General features: G+C 45.4%; 1 protein-coding gene across 1 annotated transcript in view; it reads left to right on the top strand.

Moving 5' to 3' along the window:
• Positions 1 to 7478: 7478 nt before the first annotated feature.
• The window catches only part of ARHGEF19 (Rho guanine nucleotide exchange factor 19), a 332662-nt gene continuing 315266 nt past the window's right edge, over positions 7479 to 24874 (top strand). The window contains exon 1 of the mRNA XM_069240732.1: positions 7479 to 7931. The gene's annotated coding sequence lies outside the window, so the exon portion shown is untranslated. The remainder of the gene's footprint in view (positions 7932 to 24874) is intronic.

Raw genomic sequence — 24874 nt, forward strand, 5'->3', positions numbered from 1 at the left:
CTCCACACCACCTCACTGAGTAAGCCTTGGGCTGCTCATGTCACTCCCAGCTGTGAAGTTCTAAATGTGTGTTCTTAGGGATCAGTTATCAATGTCAGTTGTAGGACAGGCCCAGGATATCACTAGTAAATAGATTCAACCACCTCGGCTGAGGTCCAGCAACCCCTGTGTGCCCCTGGGCCCCTAAACTTGGTCTCACAATCGGGGGCAGAAGAGTTATCACTAGATTCCAGGTCCAACATTTTCAAACAGTATTTACTATGTCTGGTTTACCTGCACATAAAGATGGTAGATAAGGTGGGGAGACATACACCTGAACAATCAATCCCTTGATCAATCGAGAGAGGTTTGTTGGTATAAGAGGTGGAGGGATCCTAGGCACAAGGAAAAGGAAATCCTTGTAGAGTTTGTGATGAACCATTTACAGAAACGAGAACTGGGAGTAGGCTGTAGTAGGTTTAGGGTACCCTGCAGTTGGCCCATTGAGAATGCTAATGCTGAGGAAGTAGAGAAGGCCAGGGAGTTTGAGATGAGGGTGCTGAGATTAGCTCTTTGGGGACAGGAGGAGAGGTCATCGCCATAGGTAGTGACTTAATTTATGTACCACAATGAGGGGTATTACAAGAGTGCTGATGCCATACAGGATCCTCTATCAACTGCTCCACAATAGATAGTATCCCATCTGTGGGAACACCTACCAATGATGTCTCAGTGGCACTCAACCTAGCAGCAATGAGCATATGGCAGGCAGTTACAGATGCTCTCAAAACATTAGTCTAAACACCATGGGATTTGTACTGGAGGCAGGTATCAATGAAAGGAAGAATCCTGCCCTGAGGAATACTGGTGCTTATAGAACTAGAGAGGAATCCAAGGAGAAATCGCTTTGTTTCAATAGCACTATCCCAGAGGACAGTAGAGATGGCATGGAATCCCCACTTGCCAGGGCTGAGACAGAAGTCATAGGCACGATGGCCACTGTCGACACAGGGTGAGATAGACCCAGGTTTTCATATGCCTATTTGGCCCATGAGTTGCTTTAGCCTGGATTAATACCTGGGCCAGAGGTTTACAAGGGCTGAACCACATCAGCTCTGCTTACCTGATTACAGGCTGAGTACCAGCATTAGGTGGAGTGTGTAATCATTTAAGAAGTACAATAACTGTGGTAGGGCAGTGAGCAGACCAGAATAGACTTTGATAGGACAGCGGCTGCTGTGCCATAACCACTGCTCCAGGCAGATGGAAGAATGAAACCAAGAAACGGGTGAGTTTTGGAGTCTGGATCGTTGCCAAAGCAGCAAGGGCTATTTTGGAGTCACATCTTCGGGGCTGGGGTTTGCTGGGGAGTTTTGCTTGCTACAGGTCGAGTACCCTACTCCAGTGGCACCTCAGAAGAAAGCACAACATGCCAGCAAGGAAATGATCAGTATACACTATATGGCCTAGAAGAACAAACTCCTGTACAGTGAGCCCATGAACTCAGAGCCAAGTGTCAACAAGAGGGTTGTGGTTCATCTAGTGTGCAGTAATGTCCCTTGTGGGACAATTTGGCATAAAAAAGCCCAAGGAAAAGTTGGATCCTTTGTTTTACTCGCCAGGTACTCACTAGGATGCAGAGCGGTTCTGCAGGACCAGTTATGCTTCACAAGTGAGTGTAAATAGTGAGGTAAGACCACAGCACCATTGGTGTCTCTACCTGTACTAGGTTTGCCGTTTGAGCAGGTGCCAAAGTCACTTAGACACTGCCCCTCCCTTCCCTGTGCTTCAGCCAACAAGTACTTCTTGACTGCGGTGGACCATGTCACAAGGAACCAAGAGGTTTTACCTCTAAGGAACATTACTACTAAGGTAGTAGTAAGGCTTTCCTGGGGATCTTTTCTAGTGCTGGATTACCCAGAACTATGATTTCCGATGTTGTTTACTTAGTTGACACAGGTGCCAGGTACCACAAGGAAACCCTGGTGTGTGTTCCATGTGCAGGCTGAAATGTTACCTCAGGAAGGAGTACCCTACGAACATCCTTCCAATGGTAGAAGAGGTTGAGGAGGAGAGGTAGACACTCCCACCTGCTGCACAGTGATGAGAAAGATGTCTCTGTGAATGGTGTGAAGCTTACCTCTGATATGATTCTTGACAGAAATGAGTGTGTAAGGAGGAGTCTTGCCCACTTCTTCTCAATTATCCCACAATTGACGCCCATCTGTGTCATGTAAACATTGGCATCGTTTGCATGCAAGAAGCAAAACCTACAGGATGCCAGAATGGGTTTAGGAGTGCATTAATGTACAGGTACAGACTGTTTCCTAGAGAAGAGAATTGGCCTGCTATTCATAAGGAATACTTTGTTCAGGTTCTGGACTTAAGTGTGTGGCACCATGTTTAAGGTGCAGACAGATCACAAGTCGGTCAAGTTGTTGACTACAATAAAGTATGAGAACCTTAATTTTCTCTGTTGGGCAATCTCTTCAGAGGGATTGAACTTCACGATAGGGCACAAAGCTGGACTAAAGCACAGGAATGCAATGGGCTTTTCTGCTAGTTTTATAAATCCAGCTATGACTGACCATGTGTTTTTCCAAATCTCTTCGTAGGATTTTTGACTTTTTTGGTTGCTGTGCACACATCATCGTGCATGTACATTAGCTAAAACTAATATTTGCCTGAAAGCAGAGCGCTGTGATCTAGAGTGGTAAACAACTCATGCCTTCTTTTGAAAGTTAGACTACTATCTGCTTACTGGTTCATATGAGCATACAATTTGTGGGAGTGTGTTTTTGATTCATAGGCACAAATCAGGTCTTTTTCCAAATCTCTCCACTTGGGTGAGTGCTCTCCTGGCCTTGTCTCTCCAAAGTTATGCTTCATCTAGTGTAGTCAAGCCCATTACTATACCCCAGGTGCCTGGATAGCGCATGTATGTAGCATGTTTGTGGTAGTATGTGCATAGATGGTGCACACTTTGTGGGTGGGAGCACTACGGATTCCATCTTTGACTGCCACTTTAAGTGTTGTACAAATGGAGGTTGAAGGTAGCCTGCCTGACTAGCACTGTACATTGCTAGCATTCCTGAAGCTTTGCGTAACATCAGACTCTGAAGTGTAGGAAAGATGGAGTCAGTGCTCCCGTTAGAAATTAAGTTATCTTTTGCTGTGTCCTTACTTCTGTTCCCTGAACCACTTCCTTTAGATTAGATGGATGGTATGAGGAGTGTGGAGAGAGTGGTCTCCTCTCAATAACATGGTTTGCTCTGGAGACAGTGGTCTCCTCTCAATAACAGAGTTCAAGTGTCTCCCGCTTTTGCTCCCCAAAGGGTGCTGCTCTCAAAGGCTGATGAGGGTCAGGTGTGAAGGTTTCTACCCTTTTTGTGCTCATAATGTGGGTTTCTCCTAGTGAGGAACCACAGCATCACCCCTTACTGCATCACACCATCATCGTAGACAAAAAAAATACAGCTATCTTGGAAGAAGAGGGATACACAAAATTGAGGAACTGCCATGAAAAGGTTCCAGGACAGCACATGTAGAGTACACAAACCATATTTGAGAATGGAGTATAAGAGGAGGATTGAAGCTGCCAGTCACTGTTCTAGACCTTCTTATTGACCAGTGTAGGCCACACCTTACAGAGTCTTATGGGAAATATTCAAGTGTTGGTGACCTTGGCATCCAGAGATGAAGGCATATCAGCTTTCCTGGGTGTAATTGGAAGGTTGCTGAAGAATGAACAGAAGGACACCAATGAGAGTGACCCAGAGGCGGTTCTTATGTGCCCTGACATGCTATGCTCCTTCATGGCCCCATCCTGTGATTGAATGACTAACATTTGGTGTGCAGCACTGGACAAGTATAAACAGCACCCAGCAGTTAAAAAGAACTGAGCTTTAGTGCTGCACTGACCCAAGTATTAAAGGGACGGACTGACTTGTGAGGCACTTTTAAGTGCCTTGAGGACCCAGCAACCCCTAGTACATCCCCAAGGGATTATAGAGTTGGGTCTCTAGATCAATGGTCTTAAAACGTTTTACTGCTGCTCTCCTCCTTGTTAATAAAAATCAGCTGGACTCTCAAAACTGACAAACTGACTGACAAACACATATTTGTTTTGCTTTACAGGGGCATCGTAAATGGTCTTCTTGACTAGTGACTGGTGCCACCCCGGTGTGCCTCCTAGAGGGACTGCCCCACAATCCATAGCCATAGATTCAGCTATAGTTATCTTCATACTCACGTGGATGGATTGTGCTTTGTTTCATGTTGAGGTTTTTTTTTCCTTTGAGTTGAGAAACGCTTCATCTGCTTACTATTGGTAGTGGCCCTGTATCTGAGATCACCGCTGCAGCAACAGCAGGCAAAACCAGTTCCCTTACAGTGTAATCCCCTAAATGGGTCAGAGAAATGTTAACAAACTAGATTTGTGAGCTAGTGAACAATATGCCACATTACAGAGACTCACCCTTTGGTCACTGAACTTGCAGAATGCCACTCACCTTGCACACTGTGGGCAGCACCAGTCTAGAACGTCCTTACTAGAGCATATCCCCTTAATTCCTATATAAAAGCGTATTAGCGGTCAACTTCAATTCTGATGTTTGTTATTTTTATACAATGTTAGGTAATAAAATAATAAATTACTTTTTCTCCTCAAGTAAAAGTATTGTTTGCACATTTTCTGAAGATTCTCAATGAAAGGATAGGTAACAGGAGAATGGTTCTCCAGTGGTTCTCCTTGTATCATGGCAATTGTTCCCCTTCACACTACATCCATCCCCGTTCCTCTTCAGTTCTATTCTCTCACCTACCCTCTTCAATGTATTGATAGAACACTGTGGTCCATACATAGATTCATGGTCTCCTATCACTTTTACACAGGTGATATTCAGCTGTATCTAAAGTATCCTACCGAAAATAATTTTAATTTCTTGCAATAATCCTATCTTGGATGAGACATCATCACCTCAGACTGACTCCTTCAAAACCTGAATTGTTATTGATTTCTCCGCCCAAAGGCTCCACACCTTATCATTTCAAAGCCTCCTTACTGCACCACATGTTCCTGGTAAGGATTTAACTCATTTTACTCTTGTTTCACTTTGAATACTACACTCTGCTGTTGTGTTTACCCATGTGAGTTTCCTATGTGTTTTTGTTTGCACCTTATTGTTTTTATTAAAAATGAAGATATGTGGGGTCTGTCTGGTATGCTGCAAGAGGTGCTGCTGTTTGGATTGTTGGATTTAAGCTTCAGCATTCAACAAAGGGCAGTTGGTCTGGGTGAGGTGGTGGCAGAGTGGACTTGCTCTAAATAAAGCCTCTTATACGACCACCTTTGTTCACTTCAGTGGGACAATTAATTGTTTTCATTAGCACAGTTTCTAATGATGGAAGGCAATTCTAAGGCATCTACCCTCACTTCAGCACTCGAAGGAGAGGCCAAGAGAGATCACCCTGAATGTCAGTGGACAGACCACGAAACCCTGTGTGTACTTTTTAAGGACAAGTAATGTCTTGCACTTTTGATATTATGATGTTGTACTATTTTTATTAGAATACTGCCTAAGACTGAGTTTACGAATATTCCAATTAAGTACTTTATAGCACGAATTCTGGGCAGGAGAATTACCTCAAGCCTCCTGTATTACATTTCCTCCTTTTACAACCGCCATCCAATAATGATGTTTACATTAATGTCTGGGGATCTATAGATATGCACTATTGCACACTTTTTTACAGAGACATTTTGAGAGACGGTCATTCACCAAAAGGCTAATTGAGAGAAAATTTATATCAAGATCCTGGTTATCCTTGATTAAAGCACATTATTGGCTTCTTTTCTACTATAGTGATAGATAATAATCAGCTATTATTCACTATTAGTGTAGTGAGGGTGAAGCAGACTGAGGAGTGAATCTGTGTAATGGCTGGCACGTATACATACAAGGGCCTGCACCACTTCAAGCAGATTTTACAGGGCTGCAGAAGTCACAACCCAGGCCTTCAAGGAAGTCCCATATAAGAGGCACTGCAGCGTCACTGGTAAAAGTAACCCCAAACACTTTCGGCTTCAGTCCAGTCGTGCCTGGGTTGATACGTGAATCAGCCTGTCAAGCCACTCTGTCCCAACTGTTCACAGGTTGGGGTTAGGCTGAACGTAAGTTAATAAAAGTTCTGAAATGTGTGCAGCTGACAGCATATAGGCATGGCTGTGAGGGTGCGTGTATGAAAGCGTGTGTGTCTGCCTCTTCTATATGTGTGTCTGTGTGTGCCCGCCCTGAGCAAGTGTGGTGGCTGGTGCCTGGCATATTAATAGCAATTATAATCCTTTGTTTGCCATGGTGCCTTCACTGGACAAAATACTGGCCCTGGCAAGTTGCCAATAATTCTTAGCATTTGGTGGTTGAGGGACACCCAATGGCAGTGATGATAACTGCTGCCTTTGGTTGATGCCATCTGTGACATGATGAGGCCCTCAGAGGACAAAATGCTGGCTGTGACATAATGGTAGTAGTTCTTAGCATTCTGGGGTGATCCAAAGCAAATGGATTAATTATCTTAGGGCAGATGAATCTGCAAGATCTCATGGGGAGGGGCAGGTTTAGTTAAAACTCCTTGAGAGTACTGGAATCTTTCCTGAGTGCTCTTTTAGAGGTCTTTGATTTATAGAAATGTTATGTGAAAAAAATGTGCACTATTTGATCCCATTATTTTCTTGCTGGGAAAACTTCCCCAAGTTCCAGGGAGTCGGTTGTGCTCACTGACGGTTTGCAATAGAGGTTAGGTGTTACGCCCCACCACTTTCAGATATCACCAGCCGCCGCTGCTGAAGAGAGCGATGGTGGGACTTAAACAGTATATTCATTTTTTTTATGTATCTGACTTCTTGGTCGGTAGAGGTGTCAGTGGTTGAAGAAAACTGGTCCTCAGGATGCTGAAGGCCATTGAGTGGCACTCACCTGTCTTAAGGTGGCCTGTATTAGGCTACCAGATGGGCCTTTCATGCAGGTGACTTGTAGGGCAGCCCCCTATGCACTTAGACGAAACTGGCTTGCTGTGTTCATTTTGACTGCTGGGGACAATGGTGGCAAATGCAATGCCAGGGGTACCAAAGGGCACAGCACGTGCAGCAGCTGCTACCAAGTGCCCAGGCTGACGTCCATGTGTGCAGATTTTCTTTCCGAATAGGTCTAGAAGACAGAAGCGTTAATTCCAAATTCTGCGTCTTTTACCCCCACCCATGCTCCAAACACTAACAGGCCTCTTCAGTAGACCACACAGTCCCCCTACCAAGGCCTGCACTGTTTTCTCTCCTCTCACTACCAAGTTGAGTACACAACGTCTGCTTGCCACTTGTCGGCCCCGCAGAACCTGTTTTCCAATTTTTTTCCACAGAGCACTTCTCCCGGGATGGAGAGAAAGGAGGGTGGAGGGGGCTAGGGGGAGGGGGAGGTTTTAGGGAGAAGTGAGCAAGGCAAGTTGGTGCACTCCTGCGAGCGCTCTCAGCCTGCTCCCGGTGTACTCAGGGCTCCCCAGCCGTCATTCCCGCGAACAACTATACAGCATGCACTGTCCACCGATTTGTTCCTAATATGCGGTTTTGCTGTGGGCAACGCGGCAGGTGACGGGGGAGGGGAGCGGAGAGGGAGTGTGAAAGAAGACACATGATCAGAGAAAATTAAAAAGACAGCTAGGGGGAGGGGCTGCTGTGGAGCCCGGCAGAGTTGGAAGCGCCTCCTTTGTTCCCTTGCGAGGCACTTTGTGCTCCGGGTCTTTGCGGGCCGCGGGGGCTTCTAGGCCTCAGGGGTGCCGGCGGGAGACACTTGTGGAAGGAGGAACCCTGGCGCACATACCCCCACACTGTAGGATTGAGCATGGGGCTGGAGGCTGCCGGAGGGGAGCCTAAAAGAGGTGCCTGGAGCGATACCACCAGTGAGGTGAGTGTGAGCACCCCCTTCCTGCCAGTCAACTGCCCTGTTCTCCCCTCCACCCTCACGCCCCCCAGCAGTGCCGTGGTGACGGAGTGTAGGGGGATGGGCGCTACCCTCAAACCTACTTACTTCATCCCTCATCTCTTCTTTCGACCACCACGTTTACTTTCTTTTCTTGTGACACATTTTTAATAATTTCGATGTGTTCGTTGTTTCTTCACAAAGCCCTTAATTCGCTTCCATCCTTCTTTAATAGTTTTCGATTGTTTTATTTCTTTCTCGTTGTTTTCTGTCGCTGGTTAGTTGTTTATTTTTCAGCCCCCTCTTTCATTTTTGTTTCACTTTGATTTGCTGGAGACTTGACTTCTTTGTTTGGTTACATTTCATCACTTTTTTTTGGTTCCGCTCTTTTTTGTCTACCCTCTTGTCCCGTTCCTCCTCTCTCTTGTTGCTCGTTCTCTTTCTTTCTGACACTTTGTCTGGGTCAATTTCGCATGTTTTCTGTCCGTTCCTTCCCTACCTCGCCCCCGAGGCGTACCTCGGTCCCAACCATCTCTAGATGACTTTAGTTCTCACTGCCTCTTCTCACTTCGTTTTCTTCCCATCCTTATTTCTCTCTTTCCCGTCCCGTCTCTATTCCCATAGGTCTCTTCAATGCATCTTACATACCGTCCTTTCTCCATCTTTCTAGCACGCCTCCCACACCTGCGGTTCTCCATGTGGCCCTTCTCCACTTTCTCATTTCCCCTTCAGCTCTCTCTCACTTTCTCCCTCCTTTGACTCCTCTCCTCCCGTCGCCCCTCACCTGTCTGTCTTTGCTGTCTGATGCAATTCGCTGACAGTCTTTCCCCTCGCATCCTTCCTAAGCTCCGAGTTTAACTGTTCCCTCCTGTTGCTTTAACTTCGTATTTTTTTTAACGTTCACTTTGTACGTTGTGTCATTTCTTCTGTCGGAGGTGAGGTGGTGGGAGCTATACTAAACAGTGTTGTGCAAACCCTTACTGTTCTTTATACGCCAGACTGTGCTATACATTGCTATGCTACGCTGTGCTTTCATAGGCCACGCTGTGCTATGCCATGCCATTTGCTTCCCCACACTGCAGTTTGAGAGACTTTGCTGCGTAAGTCTATCATTTGTTCTTCTCAACTATGCTTTGCCATGATTAACTATCATGCTATGTTATATGTCATGTTTTGCTGTACAGTGCTATTCCATGATATGCTATGCTTTTCCATAACATAATATATTTTCTTATGCTGTTCCATTATATGCAATGTTTAGGTTTGCTGCCCAAGTAGTATGCTATGTTTTGTTCTGATATTCTCTAACATGTTATGCTTTGCTTTATTATCCCATAATAGGGTGTGCATTGCTATTCTATATCACAAGCAGTGCTATGCTAATTTTTTCTTTATGTTATGCAATAATTTACCATGGCATACCATAATGTGCAATAAATTGTCCTGTTCTGCCCTACTATGCTTCAGCATTATGACCCACTGCCAAGGGCTGTTGTGGTTGTTAAAGGCCCTTTTCTCGAATATTGGCCCATGACGAAGAACATTGCTTCTAACCGCTGGTATAACTGAGGCAAAAGGAATGTAAGACCCCATCCAGGGTGTTGTGGAGTTAGGGGTTAAATGCTCAGAATTAAAAAGTGAGAGTCATAAATATAAGCATTGAAATGGTGGACCTGGGCCTCTTGAGTGTCTTCAACTGAGCACCGGTTCTAATAGGTAATGCTTCGCATTTTTATTGACAGAATGCCATTAAAAGGTAGGTTAACTTTTATGTCTGAAATATTCATATTATCATAGGTGCTAGTAAAGGTCATTGGTTGTTCCAAAGTGGTGCTTCTCGGATTTGCTATACTTTGCCACCGAAGTTTATTACCTGGCATTGAGGGATTTCACGTTTTTTGATGGAGCGCCATGTGTGCCATTGGCATGGCCTCTTGGCGCTGCCAAATGTTGTAGTCAGAAGTGTGTTAACTGCTTTAAATCGTTTTCCTTACATGGTGGGCTGCTAAGGGGTTTTGGTTTTGGGATCTTCATCAACCCCAGTTTTGAGTGGTTTTCCTGCCATTGTGTCAATGTCCTCCAGTCCCAGTATGAGATTCCCAGTCATTGGTCTAAGAGTCATCCATGGCCCGGTGTCAGAGTATCCCTTGTCCTAGAGTCTCAGTTTCCTCAGTCCCAATGTCAGTGTTCCTTAATCCAGGGGTAGAGTTCCCAATATTGAATTGTAAGTGCTTCCTAAGTGCCAACCTCATCTGGTGAAGTGGCCTAAAATCAGAGACCCCCTAACCGAGCGTCAATGTCCCGTGTCCCAGTCTTCCCTGTTGCAGTGTCAGTCTCCTCAGCCCATCCCACGGTTGGTAGCGAAATCTGGAAATTCTGCTGCAGTGTTACCCTCAACTTCTGTGAGAGGTCACATAGTCCCAGTGTCAGAGACTTCTTTCCTCAGGTCACATAGTCTCAGTGCCAGATACTCCTTGCCTCAGTAGCCAGTCTTCAGTGATCAGCGGATTATGCCTACCTCTCCCAGGTAAGTGTTTCCGTCTCAGAGGTACTGTTCCTATGACACAGTGTCTGAGACTCTCTGTCCCCTTATGTTTATCTCAGAATAGTGGTGTGAGTCTGTTATTTCATAACAAATCGTACATAGTAGTAAATCCAGGACTTCATCGTGTATTTTCAGACAGAGACAGACATACAGAAGTGCAAATTTTAGTTAAAAAAGTATAATTTGTAAAACCAACACCTAGTTAACAACTTTAAAAATAAGCCCTGGCAAAGGCAATAATAGGTCTCGTTATGTGAAAGCTATTGGCTTTGCCATTTTCATTTAGCCATGTTGTACAGCAGCATGGCTAGAAGAACGTTTGAAAAAGGGAAAGTTAGAAAAAAGTGTCATGACGCTGCCAGTGTTGGCTGCACCATAGTGCTTTTTTTTTTCTTAAGGGGCACTGGGGATGTGAAGCATAGACAACGGGATTAGGGTTGGACGGGGCATCATTGATATTATGAGGGAGGGTGGAAACAATAAAAAAGGGATATGACGTGGGCAGCGTTCGCCACAACTTGGTGCTTTTTTTCTTATGGCGTGGGGACCACACCGACATCGGGAGAGTGGAGGTGGGAGGAAAAATGCAACACAGGCAAGGGTGGGTGTGTACGAAGCAACATATACAAGGGTGGAGTTGAGAGTGTAAGAAGCAAAATGGACAAGAGTGGGGAAGAGAGGGGAGGAAGCAACATGGACAATGGTTGGATGGTGGGGGGGAGAAGCAATGGGTGATAGGAGGGGAAGAAGCAACAGCGGAAGCATAAAGAGCAGTGTGGATGGGAAGCACAAGGAATAAAAAATAGCACCTGAATCACAGAGAGCCGTGGTTGCCCAGGGTAAGAACACTAATTAAAGTAAATCAATTAGTACTTGATACATACTGTGAGAAAGTAGCCTCTTTCTAGCCTTGTTACCCCCACTTTTGGCCTGTTTGTGAGTGTATGTCAGGGTGTTTTCACTGTCTCACTGGAATCCTGCTAGCTAGGGCCCAGTGCTCATAGTGAAGACCCTATGTTTTCAGTATGTTTGTTATGTGTCACTGGGACCCTGCTAGTCAGGACCCCAGTGCTCATAAGTTTTTGGCCTATATGTATGTGTTCCCTGTGTGGTGCCTAACTGTCTCACTGAGGCTCTGCTAACCAGAACCTCAGTGGTTATGCTCTCTCATTTCTTTCCAAATTGTCACTAACAGGCTAGTGACCAATTTTACCAATTTACATTGGCTTACTGGAACACCCTTATAATTCCCTAGTATATGGTACTGAGGTACCCAGGGTATTGGGGTTCCAGGAGATCCCTGTGGGCTGCAGTATTTCTTTTGCCACCCATAGGGAGCTCTGACAATTCTTACACAGGCCTGCCACTGCAGCCTGAGTGAAATAACATCCACGTTATTTCACAGCCATTTTACACTGCACTTAAGTAACTTATAAGTCACCTATATGTCTAACCTTTACCTGGTAAAGGTTGGGTGCTAAGTTACTTAGTGTGAGGGCACCCTGGCACTAGCCAAGGTGCCCCCACATTGTTCAGGGCCAATTCCCCGGACTTTGTGAGTGCGGGGACACCATTACACGCGTGCACTACATATAGGTCACTACCTATATGTAGCTTCACAATGGTAACTCCGAATATGGCCATGTAATATGTCTATGATCATGGAATTGCCCCCTCTATACCATCCTGGCATAGTTGGCACAATCCCATGATCCCAGTGGTCTGTAGCACAGACCCTGGTACTGCCAAACTGCTTTTCCCGGGGTTTCACTGCAGCTGCTGCTGCTGCCAACCCCTCAGACAGGCAGCTGCCCTCCTGGGGTCCAGGCAGGCCTGGCCCAGGATGGCAGAACAAAGGACTTCCTCTGAGAGAGGGTGTGACACCCTCTCCCTTTGGAAAATGGTGTGAAGGCAGGGGAGGAGTAGCCTCCCCCAACCTCTGGAAATGCTTTCTTGGGAACAGATGTGCCCAATTCTGCATAAGCCAGTCTACACCGGTTCAGGGACCCCTTAGCCCTGCTCTGGCGCGAAACTGGACAAAGGAAAGGGGAGTGACCACTCCCCTGACCTGTACCTCCCCTGGGAGGTGCCCAGAGCTCCTCCAGTGTGCTCCAGACCTCTGCCATCTTGGAAACAGAGGTGCTGCTGGCACACTGGACTGCTCTGAGTGGCCAGTGCCACCAGGTGACGTCAGAGACTCCTTGTGATAGGCTCCTTCAGGTGTTGCTAGCCTATCCTCTCTCCTAGGTAGCCAAACCCTCTTTTCTGGCTATTTAGGGTCTCTGTCTCTTGGGATTCCTTAGATAACGAATGCAAGAGCTCATCAGAGTTCCTCTGCATCTCTCTCTTCAACTTCTGCCAAGGAATCGACTGCTGACCGCGCTGGAAGCCTGCAAAACTGCAACAAAGTAGCTAAGACGACTACTGCAACTCTGTAACGCTGATCCTGCCGCCTTCTTGACTGTTTTCCTGGTGGTGCATGCTGTGGGGGTAGTCTGCCTCCTCTCTGCACTAGAAGCTCCGAAGAAATCTCCCGTGGGTCGACGGAATCTTCCCCCTGCAACCGCAGGCACCAAAAAGCTGCATTACCGGTCCCTTGGGTCTCCTCTCAGCACCACGAGCGAGGTCCCTCGAATCCAGCAACTGTGTCCAAGTGACCCCCACAGTCCAGTGACTCTTCAGTCCAAGTTTGGTGGAGGTAAGTCCTTGCCTCACCTCGCTAGACTGCAGTGCATGGAACCGCGACTTTTGCAGCTACTCCGGCCCCTGTGCACTTCCGGCGGAAATCCTTTGTGCACAGCCAAGCCTGGGTCCACAGCACTCTAACCTGCATTGCACGACTTTCTAAGTTGGTCTCCGGCGACGTGGGACTCCTTTGTGCGACTTCGGGTGAGCACCGTTTCACGCATCCTCGTGGTGCCTGTTTCTGGCACTTCTCCGGGTGCTACCTGCTGCTGAGAGGGATCCTTGTCTTGCTCGTCGTCCCCTCTCTCTCCTGACGCAATTTGCGACATCCTGGTCCTTCCTGGGCCACAGCAGCATCCAAAAACGCTTACCGCACGATTTGCAGCTAGCAAGGCTTGTTGGCGGTCTTTCGGCGGGAAAACACTTCTGCACGACTCTCCAAGGCGAGAGGGATCCGTCCACCAAAGGGGAAGTCTCTAGCCTTTTTCGTTCCTGCAGAAACCTTAGCTTCTTCTGTCCAGTAGAAGCTTCTTTGCACCCGCAGCTGGCATTTCCTGGGCATCTGCCCATCTCCGACTTGCTTGTGACTTTTGGACTTGGTCCCCTTGTTCCACAGTTACCCTCGACTGGAAATCCATCGCTGTTGCATTGTTGGTTTGTGTCTTTCCTGCCTTATTCCCCTATCACGACTTCTTTGTCCTTTGGGGAACTTTAGTGCACTTTGCACTCACTTTTCAGGGTCTTGGGGTGGGCTTTTTTTCTAACCCTCACTATTTTCTAATAGTCCCAGCGACCCTCTACAAGGTCACATAGGTTTGGGGTCCATTCGTGGTTCGCATTCCACTTCTGGAGTATATGGTTTGTGTTGCCCCTATCCCTATGTGTCTCCATTGCATCCTATTGTAACTATACATTGTTTGCGCTGTTTTCTAAGACTATACTGCATATTTCTGGTATTGTGTATATATATCTTGTGTATATTTCCTATCCTCTCACTGAGGGTACACTCTGAGATACTTTGGCATATTGTCATAAAAATAAAGTACCTTTATTTTTAGTATAACTGTGTATTGTGTTTTCTTATGATATTGTGCATATGACACTAGGTGGTACTGTAGTAGCTTCACACGTCTCCTAGTTCAGCCTAAGCTGCTCTGCTAAGCTACCATTATCTATCAGCCTAAGCTGCTAGACACCCTATACACTAATAAGGGATAACTGGGCCTGGTGCAAGGTGCAAGTACCCCTAGGTACTCACTACAAGCCAGTCCAGCCTCCTACACATACTTCAAATAAAAAAACAGGAAGTGGCCAATAAGGAAGTAGCAAGAAAGAATGACAAAGAAGCAAAAGAATGGTAAGTAATGGGCGGCTTCCAACCCCCTTATAGGACACAAAGGCCCATATTTAAGAAAAAGTGGCGCATCAGCTATGATGCCCCCCTACCAACATTTAATGAGACCATGGTTGCGCCATAATATGGCGCACCATGGCAGTTGTTAGCGCAATAGCGTCAACATTTTTGACTTAGCATCAAAAATGTTGCCGTTAGTGGGGCAAAGTGCAAAGAGACCCGTAGGTTACCGTGAGAGAGTCATTTTAACGCCTGCTCTGAGCAGGCATTAAAAATGACGCAAAAAATGGCGCAGTGAAATTTTTAAAGTTTCACTGTATCATTTTTGCTGGTCTCATAGCGCCAAAAAGCCCCCTTGCTTACATTTTGGCTGGCGCAGGCATAATGTGGCGCAAGGGGTTACAAAGTGGCGTAATCTATGCATAGCACTACTTTGTAAATATAGCGTGGCGGAAAAGCCACTTTAGCGCCGCCTTAGTGTAAAAAAATGATGCTATGGCTGTGCTAAGGTGGCACTAGGAGCTCCTAAATATACCCTAATCTGTCTTGCAGCAACAGCGCTTATGGTATCAACAGACAAGATCTGAAAATTGGCAGCATTCAAAATATGCACCTTGAGTAGAAAGCTGAAGGTGCATAGTCAGGTCACTGCTTATAAGAATGATCAACAAATTCGTCACCAGCGCTCAAGTAATATTAGACTTGTACGAATCCTTGGCTTTAGGTTACTTTTAGGGCTTCCATAGGTGATGATCTGTATACAATAGTGATACGTAAATGAGCAAGATAAAAGCATTTGGTGTTATATGCACAAGTTCAACTTCCCTGCTTTTTAGCTCGCATTGTCCACCAGCTGGTGGAAAATATAAGAAAAAAGGGCCCAGAATAAATAAAAAACATGAAGGAAAGGTCCATTAATTCTGGTACCTGCATGTTACTCTTCATTCTAGACCTCAAATTCATAATGGCCAGTGAATGGGACGGTGATAATCCTCAAATATCGATAACAATGCACCTGGCATTACATCACCATTTTACCGACCATCTCAGAAAGGAGCTGTTAGTGATTAGACAACGATGCTCATAGGCTTCCCCAGGTTCACTCCTGTAAAATTATAACATTACGATATTAAGCACGACCCCTACAACTTGACAACCAAGCTCCAGACTTGATTCAGTGGGTCTTCGAAAAACAGTAAAGCTGCTTCACATCTCATGCAGATCTTATGGGATCTGAGCAGTGGTGACAGTAGTTGCATTGTACTAAAGCATTTCTATGGCACTTTGCTTTCCCTTAGCGCATTCTCAAACCTCTTTGTTGTTGGATGGTTAAGAAACACCGTAGCTTGTTGTGCATGGTCGAAGAAGACTATTGCCATCTATTAGTAATTATTTGGTTTTTGAGATGTGCGTGAATCCAGAATATGTGCTCCAGGCTTGTTGCATTGTCATCATGTAGGATCTTGTGCATGGAATGGCATTGCAAGGAAATATGACATAGTTTTGATGGCTGTAAATACAAACCATTGTATTTGTAATCAGCAAGTCCACTGACTCCCTTTTTTTGGGACCAGCAAGGATTTTGTTGCTTTTCTGAATTCTGTGTGGCTGTTAATGATCATTATTCCCATTGGGATTATCCGTACAGAGAATGTACTCCTGCCCACGCAGGCGTTTTGAAATGGAAGGATCAGGAGTTGGAGACCTTCTGGTTTTGAAGTTTCTCTTTAGAAGGTATAGCTTGAGTTTAGATTGTATTGAGATTGGTCCAGTTCTGTAGATTGCCTGGAGTGAAGTAGAGGGCTTTGAAGGAGGCTGTTATTGTAATTGTTTACCAGTGTAGAGCCTTGATGAGTGACATAATGTCATTTCGGGGTACCAAAGGCCTGTCCCTCCATCTCACCTTGCAAAAGTCATGTTTTGATCTGCAACTTGCAAACTTGATAACATTAGACATTGGTGGTCTGCCCCTTACAATCCGTGTAGTCAGTCTCCTTTGGTTAGTCCTCTGTTATCACAGTGTGCGCTGGAATCCCTCAGACCTGTGTGCTACTCTTTTCTCCTGTAGACATCGAAACTTGGCCTGAAGTCTGCTAGGTTTGTAGTCAGGGAGGGCTTGCAATTTGTAGTCTGCTATTGGTGCCAACAGTAATTGAACAATACATTTTGTTTCAGTCAGTGTTCCCTTGGTGGTCTCTATTCATGATCTCTGCAATTACCAGTTCCCTGTGGTCTGTAACCAGCTGCTTTGTAGTCGCATGGCCCCTCAGATCCTCACCCTTTTTCTGTACAAGTGTGGGTTGTATCTGGTATCTTTGCAGCCACCAGACTACTGGTGCCAGTGTGAATATTTGGCTAAATGTACAGTAATTTGGCTTTTTCGGTTTGTATGCTGCTATAATTTTAGTCTTTGGGCCTTCATGAACTCTGTATTCTGTAGCGTTTGAAGTGATTTGGCATCTGCAGACATTATGCATCTATACGTGCAATCACATGATACCTTGGGTCTATTCTCCCCTGTCAAAATAGTCATCTGGAAATCTTTACTTTGTTGTCTCTGCATACTATACTTCAATATCATAGTCCTACAGATTTGGAACTTTGCTTTCCCTGTAGTCATTAGTTCTCTGGAGTATGTACATCACTATCACAGCGGTGATCTGGGCTCGGTACTCTGCTACCATAGTGGTCGCATGGCCCCAGATGATCTGCTTTTGCACCCAGAGACCATTGGGTTACTAATTTGCCATTATTAGGCTCTGTGAATTTACAAACGTATTTTAATGGAGGCCATATTCTTTGTCTAGAAGTTTATGATTGAATCGTGACAAAGCGAGGAGGATTTCTTGATGAAGACGTATTCCATGCTCTGTGCAGGTGAGGCTGAAAAGAAGGTGATGACTTCATGTTCTGCTTCACTATTTCTCCCTGCCTCTCACATAAAAGATTGTAGATCGGGAATTGGAGGTGGTAAGGGAACTTCTTTGGCTGGGATTGGTTTCCATTGCCGGTATTGCCCTCTTGCCCTCACCATGGAGACAACAGCCAGATCCGACGAAGTCATGGATTCAAAAGCGATGCCAGAGATCAGATTGATTTGTGTCTTTCTGATTACTAGCTATGCTCGACAGTCCTTAGTAGCTGAGCAGGGGGATTTTAAAATCTGAAGTACAAACAGTGTTTATCAGTGTTTGAAGCACTGAAAGTCAAGTTGACAGAGGTTTATGATCTCTTCAGGGAAACTGCTTCCCAATTAATGATAGACTGGGCCGAGACTATAACCTTCAAATCTCCAGCTGTGTGACCTGCAAAACCTGCAAGTAAAGATCCCACCCTGAAATAAGTTGAGCAAGGGCAATTCCGTAGTCCTAGGAGTCTGCAGTTGCCTGAATCTGCTATTGGATTTGTGCCACCGCTCATCATTGAACCCAGGTTATCTGCTTTGTGGTTCATCACCGCATTCAAGATCTCACATTCGATTTATTTTCCATAAGCTTTTGGAGGATCCTTCACTTCCATGATTGATTCAGAGGAGCTCTTCCTCATAGTGTTCTGCTTTCTTGTGGTGTTTTAAGACTGCCATTTTGCCAAAGTAGTCAAAGCCAAGTGCTGTACCAGCTGTCATGGAACTGCCAGTCACATTATAGAAATAGTATCAGGCATTAATGTCCTTAACCTCTACCCACACACATTGAGAAGCCCATTGGGCCACTCATTGTGCCCACATACAGGGAGTGCAGAATTATTAGGCAAGTTGTATTTTTGAGGATTAATTTTATTATTGAACAACAACCATGTTCTCAATGAACCCAAAAAACTCATTAATATCAAAGCTGAATATTTTTGGAAGTAGTTTTTAGTTTGTTTTTAGTTTTAGCTATGTTAGGGGGATATCTGTGTGTGCAGGTGACTATTACTGTGCATAATTATTAGGCAACTTAACAAAAAAAAATATATACCCATTTCAATTATTTATTATTACCAGTGAAACCAATATAACATCTCAACATTCACAAATATACATTTCTGACATTCAAAAACAAAACAAAAACAAATCAGTGACCAATATAGCCACCTTTCTTTGCAAGGACACTCAAAAGCCTGCCATCCATGGATTCTGTCAGTGTTTTGATCTGTTCACCATCAACATTGCGTGCAGCAGCAACCACAGCCTCCCAGACACTGTTCAGAGAGGTGTACTGTTTTCCCTCCTTGTAAATCTCACATTTGATGATGGACCACAGGTTCTCAATGGGGTTCAGATCAGGTGAACAAGGAGGCCATGTCATTAGATTTCCTTCTTTTATACCCTTTCTTGCCAGCCACGCTGTGGAGTACTTGGACGCGTGTGATGGAGCATTGTCCTGCATGAGAATCATGTTTTTCTTGAAGGATGCAGACTTCTTCCTGTACCACTGCTTGAAGAAGGTGTCTTCCAGGAACTGGCAGTAGGACTGGGAGTTGAGCTTGACTCCATCCTCAACCCGAAAAGGCCCCACAAGCTCATCTTTGATGATACCAGCCCAAACCAGTACTCCACCTCCACCTTGCTGGCGTCTGAGTCGGACTGGAGCTCTCTGCCCTTTACCAATCCAGCCACGGGCCCATCCATCTGGCTCATCAAGACTCACTCTCATTTCATCAGTTCATAAAACCTTAGAAAAATCAGTCTTGAGATATTTCTTGGCCCAGTCTTGACGTTTCAGCTTGTGTGTCTTGTTCAGTTGTGGTCGTCTTTCAGCCTTTCTTACCTTGGCCATGTCTCTGAGTATTGCACACCTTGTGCTTTTGGGCACTCCAGTGATGTTGCAGCTCTGAAATATGGCCAAACTGGTGGCAAGTGGCATCGTGGCAGCTGCACGCTTGACTTTTCTCAGTTCATGGGCAGTTATTTTGCGCCTTGGTTTTTCCACACGCTTCTTGCGACCCTGTTGACTATTTTGAATGAAACGCTTGATTGTTCGATGATCATGCTTCAGAAGCTTTGCAATTTTAAGAGTGCTGCATCCCTCTGCAAGATATCTCACTATTTTTGACTTTTCTGAGCCTGTCAAGTCCTTCTTTTGACCCATTTTGCCAAAGGAAAGGAAGTTGCCTAATAATTATGCACACCTGATATAGGGTGTTGATGTCATTAGACCACACCCCTTCTCATTACAGAGATGCACATCACCTAATATGCTTAATTGGTAGTAGGCTTTCAAGCCTATACAGCTTGGAGTAAGACAACATGCATAAAGAGGATGATGTGGTCAAAATACTCATTTGCCTAATAATTCTCCACTCCCTGTACATTGAGTGGGAGGAGAGTGAGGCTTCCTTTCTTCAGAATGTTTCACCTTATGTAATGCTTCTGATGAGTGTGACGAAGGAGACCTTTTACTCATGGTCTACAGAAGGTTCGTGAGAATCTGCCATTCTAGCAGCATCCGTCTGACCTATACTCGATGAATTAAGTAGTAGTGGAATGGGCCTACCATTTCCCACCTTTCACTGAGAAGACACAGCCGCTCCTGAAAGCTCGCCATGTTAAATTCAGCCCTTACACAACTTGCAGGACTTGGTAAACTTGAATGCAACCATATACGGCAATCAAGGATGGTTCCTGTGCATGTTTGTATTACACTTGCAGCATCATTTAGCAGCGAACCGGTAGCCTGTGACAAAGGGAAACCCATTATTCCAGTTGCGAAATAACTCCTATTTTATTGGAGAACGATAAAATAGGGAAGTGCCTGACTGTGCAGTCCAATGATAAGAGAGGATTTGAAGCTTAAAGGCAAAGGTTGCAAACAATAGGTTTGTCTCCCAGGTCTTATTCGATTCCCTCCACATGCCTTGCTCTGGAGCCAGTCGTGTGATTTGCATAAAAGAGGATCAGTTCACTATCTTCACACCAATGTACCCTCCAGGTGGATGGAGTCTCTGAATGTGCAGGAGAATTTTAAGCAAACTGTATTTGTCATGCTAATGTAATAGCACAGCAATATTTTGCACCAATTAGTCTCAATACAGGCTAGTCAAAGAAAGGAAAACAAAACTTAATGAGCAGTATTGTTTACATCACCTTTTCAGCCAACCGTTTGATCTTGTGGAAAACAGAAAGGTGGTGCAATCTGATTCACAATTATCTGCTTTTTAGGTCTCACCTAAAGACAGCTATTGCTGCTGGTTCTAGACCTCATGATAACAATACACAAATATGCAGAACAAAAGAGTGAGCTTTTGGCCATCCTCATTTAGCTACTGGCTGTTGGCATTTTTAGAAGTTGCCACTGGCTGGGTAGGCTGTCCTTAAAATCATAGCACTTCTTGGAATATTACATGGGACTGTAATTAGTGTCCTATGGTAATCTGTACTGTTCTGTGGTCCACTTAATTTTGTCTATGACATACATACCATCTCCTCAACTCGACCACCTTCCATTGCAGGTTGTGTCTGCCACAGCTCTCCTCCGACCACCCCTATCCCACCTATGGCCCCTGTCTGGTGCAGGCATGCTTGTTCTTTTGGATTGGTCAGTGCATCCTCCACATAGGCAGGGTAGACATCATCATAGAAAGATAAGGAGAATTAAGCAGAAGAGAAAGAGAGAAACTGTGTTGTTTGCTATTTGTAAAGCCTCACTTGAAGTGTATTGCTGCAGCCACATTTTAAAAAGTATAAAGATATTTTATAGACAATTTGGAGCGGAGTTGCCAAGATGGAGGAGCGCTATATTTCCAAAAAATAAGTTATCCATTAGTTGTGTTATTATAAAATATAGATATTAGATCTTTGTACCCTGCAAGAGGCTATAGGAAGATGGGAACTGCGATGGATACATGTTAATTCCTCAATGTATAAACAGAGTGGAACAGGACAAGATTAACATATTCTAGACGAGTTTCGCTGCTGAAGCCAGGAGTCAAAAGCTAGGACGTCTCCTGACCCTGGGACCCCCGGAGTGTAACATAAGTAATGTACTTTTTGCAGAAACGTGGTAAATACGTAGCCATTTTTTCAAAAGAAGTATTTTACGTTACGTGTGAGTTGTATGGCACTAGTCTCGTGGCACTATATAGGATTGAATCCATGTTTCTACAGGTATTAACATTACTAAAGTCCATTAGTGAAAAAGTCTTCAACACTTTCCTAGAACCAATTAAACAATTTGGAAAGAAGACAGAGCGGCATAAAATTCTAGAATTTAGCTGAACTATAAAATATATCTTTGCAGCCTGATCTTAAGTTCTGGTCTTTTGTGGGCGTCAAGAGAGATTAGACCCCAGCACTCGCCATGGGACATACTAACTAAAATTAGGAGGTAAAATGACATGCGGCTGTTGGTTCATGGTTTTGTGTACAGTCACGAGAGTGGGCGGTTAGCCGTGATTTTTTTTTTGGGTTTCAATTACTTGGCGATAACATATAAAATAATTTAAATGTACAGGCAGTCACAGAGCTGGAGACCACTGGCGGGGCATCAGCAAGTGGTATTGACAACTAGAGGGCCTCAGCTGACTCTGTACGTGTCGCTGCCTACGTAGCACTAGTGACGTCGGAGCGCAGCCACGCGGGACATGTGGATTAGCAGCTTCAGACAGGAGAGACAGGCCTGTTATTTTGACAGCGCCTCTTGGCTGGGGGCGGAGGAGCCGGGGATTCCTTGACAGGTAAACTCAGCATCCCAAGCGCATTCCAGGCATTCCTCCCTCCTGGCCCTGTGAGCCTGCTCTGCTGAGGGCGAGCATGGGTGGGGGCAGGGGTGTGTGCTCTACAGACACAAGGTGCGTGCGAGGAGTGGGTGTGCGAGGGAGGCAGGTGCATTGTCGGGCATGTAGCTGTATGCCTGGTGCGTGCACAGCAAAGCTGGTCTGTAGGCAAATCGGATTTCACGGTGGGCTGGTGCCTCTGAAAGGCCAAAGGGACGGAACACCTGTTGTGTGACTACCGTGCCGACCAGTAGTGTAGCCAGTGTGCCATCAGGGCCACTAGTTAAAGGAAGGAAATGCCCCCTTAAACCTCTGGGCCGCTGGTGCCAAAGCACAGTTTAGCTCGTGCGTTGATTTCTCGAAAACTAAGCCATAACGTTCCCTGGCACTGGGTGGCATTGCTGACGCGGTGTCTAGCTGCTCCATGGAGGTCAGTCAGTGTTGTACTGCCACTGGCCGCTCTTGCTGCACCAGTATCTGCTACTTGCAGGACCACAGCCAGTGCAATACTCTCTCTGGCCCCAGTGCCTCGGCAAGGGTGCCACGGGACCAAATAAAAGCAAGAAAATGCTTCTGCTTCACCTTTGGGTGGGTTGTAAAGAGCAGCCATGCCTGTGGTGAGGGGACCATGTACACCAGGTGTCTCGCTGTGACTGCACAGACGGTGCTAACTGATGTTGTTCACGCCCTTGACTAGCTTCTGGTTGTTAATACGAGTGCTCCACCGTGACCTCACTAGATGACAAACCGAGACACGTGAGTGGGTGTCTCTGCTGCACTATCGCCTCCCTGCTGCTATAGGCCCTGATCCTTTTTCTGGCGATGTAAGACCACTTGAGCAGCCAGTTCACGCCAAACTCCAGAGTTTCATAAGCCACCATCATCATGACACCAGTTGACCTCAAGGTGCCAGTCGAAGGCACGGCACCCGTGGCTGTCTGTTACCTCGAGTACCTCAGCTTTTGCCAACCTCTGACTGGCCTCGATGTGTTACTGCTGCGTGACCTGACCTGCTCTCCTTAGAACCTCACCTTTCATCACCTTCCCAGAGGCGGCTAGAAATGCCTCGAACACCTAGGGTACTTTGCAGTTACCGTGGAGCTGGGCCAAGGACAGGAGCTCATTATACGCTTGGTACCTCGGCTTCTTCCTGAGTGAGCCCGGGAGCCTTTGTACGTGGCGGGAGCCTTGCCCAAGCTACAGCAGCCTAAGCTTCCTCTCACGAGCTTGGAGCAGGTGTTTGCCGCAGACGCGAGCGCAAGAAGGGGATCAGGGACAGTGAGCTCTGGTGGCTACGTCAGACAGGCGGAAGCACGTCAGTAGCAAAAGAGCTCTCCAGGCTGTGCACTCACTCACTCACTGACCTTCAGTCGCTTTTATTAACGTTTTTGTACAGCTTCAAGACGATGCACTAGTATTCTGTACTTTGAAGCTTTATAAGAATGTAACACAAACAACATTGGAATCTAAAAAAAACACCGAAGGTCCCCGTTGGCAGAGTGCACCACACATCAAGTTTTCTGAATTTAGGGCCTATTTCTACAATTTCCCTAACCTTCCCATCACATTGAGATTCACTCGCAAGCAATTACCCTGTCGAGGTCAGGTCTTGCTCTCCAGGCTTACCACATTCTGGTTTGTGGTAGCAGCTATTCAAAAAGATAAAGTATGACTAACACCAACTGGATTTCCCCATGTGGCACAGGGCCACAAAATACACCTATTTTGCACAGGGTTAGAACATTAAGCATAGTCACTTTTCCTGTGAGTTGTCAAACACAATCTCCGCCTGATCAAGCCTTCAGTGACATTTTGGCCGATGCCCCTGCTGGGACAGTACCCTATTGGTAAAATAGAGAGACTGGTGGTAGATGACTGGTTTACTGTCTTGTCCACTTCAGGCAGCCACGAGGCACCATTTTTCTCTTCCTTTGTGTCCTTTCAGCCCCAGTGTGTATCACAGAAAGTTAGAAGCCCTGCCTCCCTCTTTTTTATAGGCAATTTGTTGGCATCTCCAGAATGTACACACTCTTCATTCGTCTTCCTATAGGCATTAGTTGCAAGAACAACAATGCGTTTTGTCTCAGACAGCAGGCAGGACTTCTTCAAAGCTAGGTTAGGCTCATCCAAACCAATCAATTTTCATGGTTTTAAATAATTCAAATGATATTTCATAAATACAACATTCCCCTGACTAAATATCGGACATCTTACGTCCTCATCTCATAAAAATGTGGAAACTAAAAAAACGTTCAATTATATTCTCATTTGTATGAGTCCCTGCATAGAAAGACGGATCGAGGTGTTACTTCGTCAGTATGGTGTATCTCAAAGACTCTTTGCTTTCTGAGATGAACCACGTTGGCTGTACTTTCTGTTATGTTGTGATTGATGAAACAAAGAGTATTTTTAGAATTATATAAGGTTTTCTGGACTTGTGGATATCAAACTTGATTTGTTGGATATTAGTGAGACGGGACTGTATTGTTGTGCATCTACTTGGTGTTGTGCTCTTCGCATACCATGTGTGATAACTGTGGTAAGTATTGTGGCCTTTTAACCACATCCATCTCACATCCATCACTTTCATTCATTCCTGGGCTTGCCTTTTAAAAATCACTTGATGTAGTTGGTAAACGCTTAGGCCCT

The sequence above is a fragment of the Pleurodeles waltl genome, chromosome 6, assembly GCF_031143425.1.
Source record: "Pleurodeles waltl isolate 20211129_DDA chromosome 6, aPleWal1.hap1.20221129, whole genome shotgun sequence".
Taxonomy (NCBI): Eukaryota; Metazoa; Chordata; class Amphibia; order Caudata; family Salamandridae; genus Pleurodeles; species Pleurodeles waltl.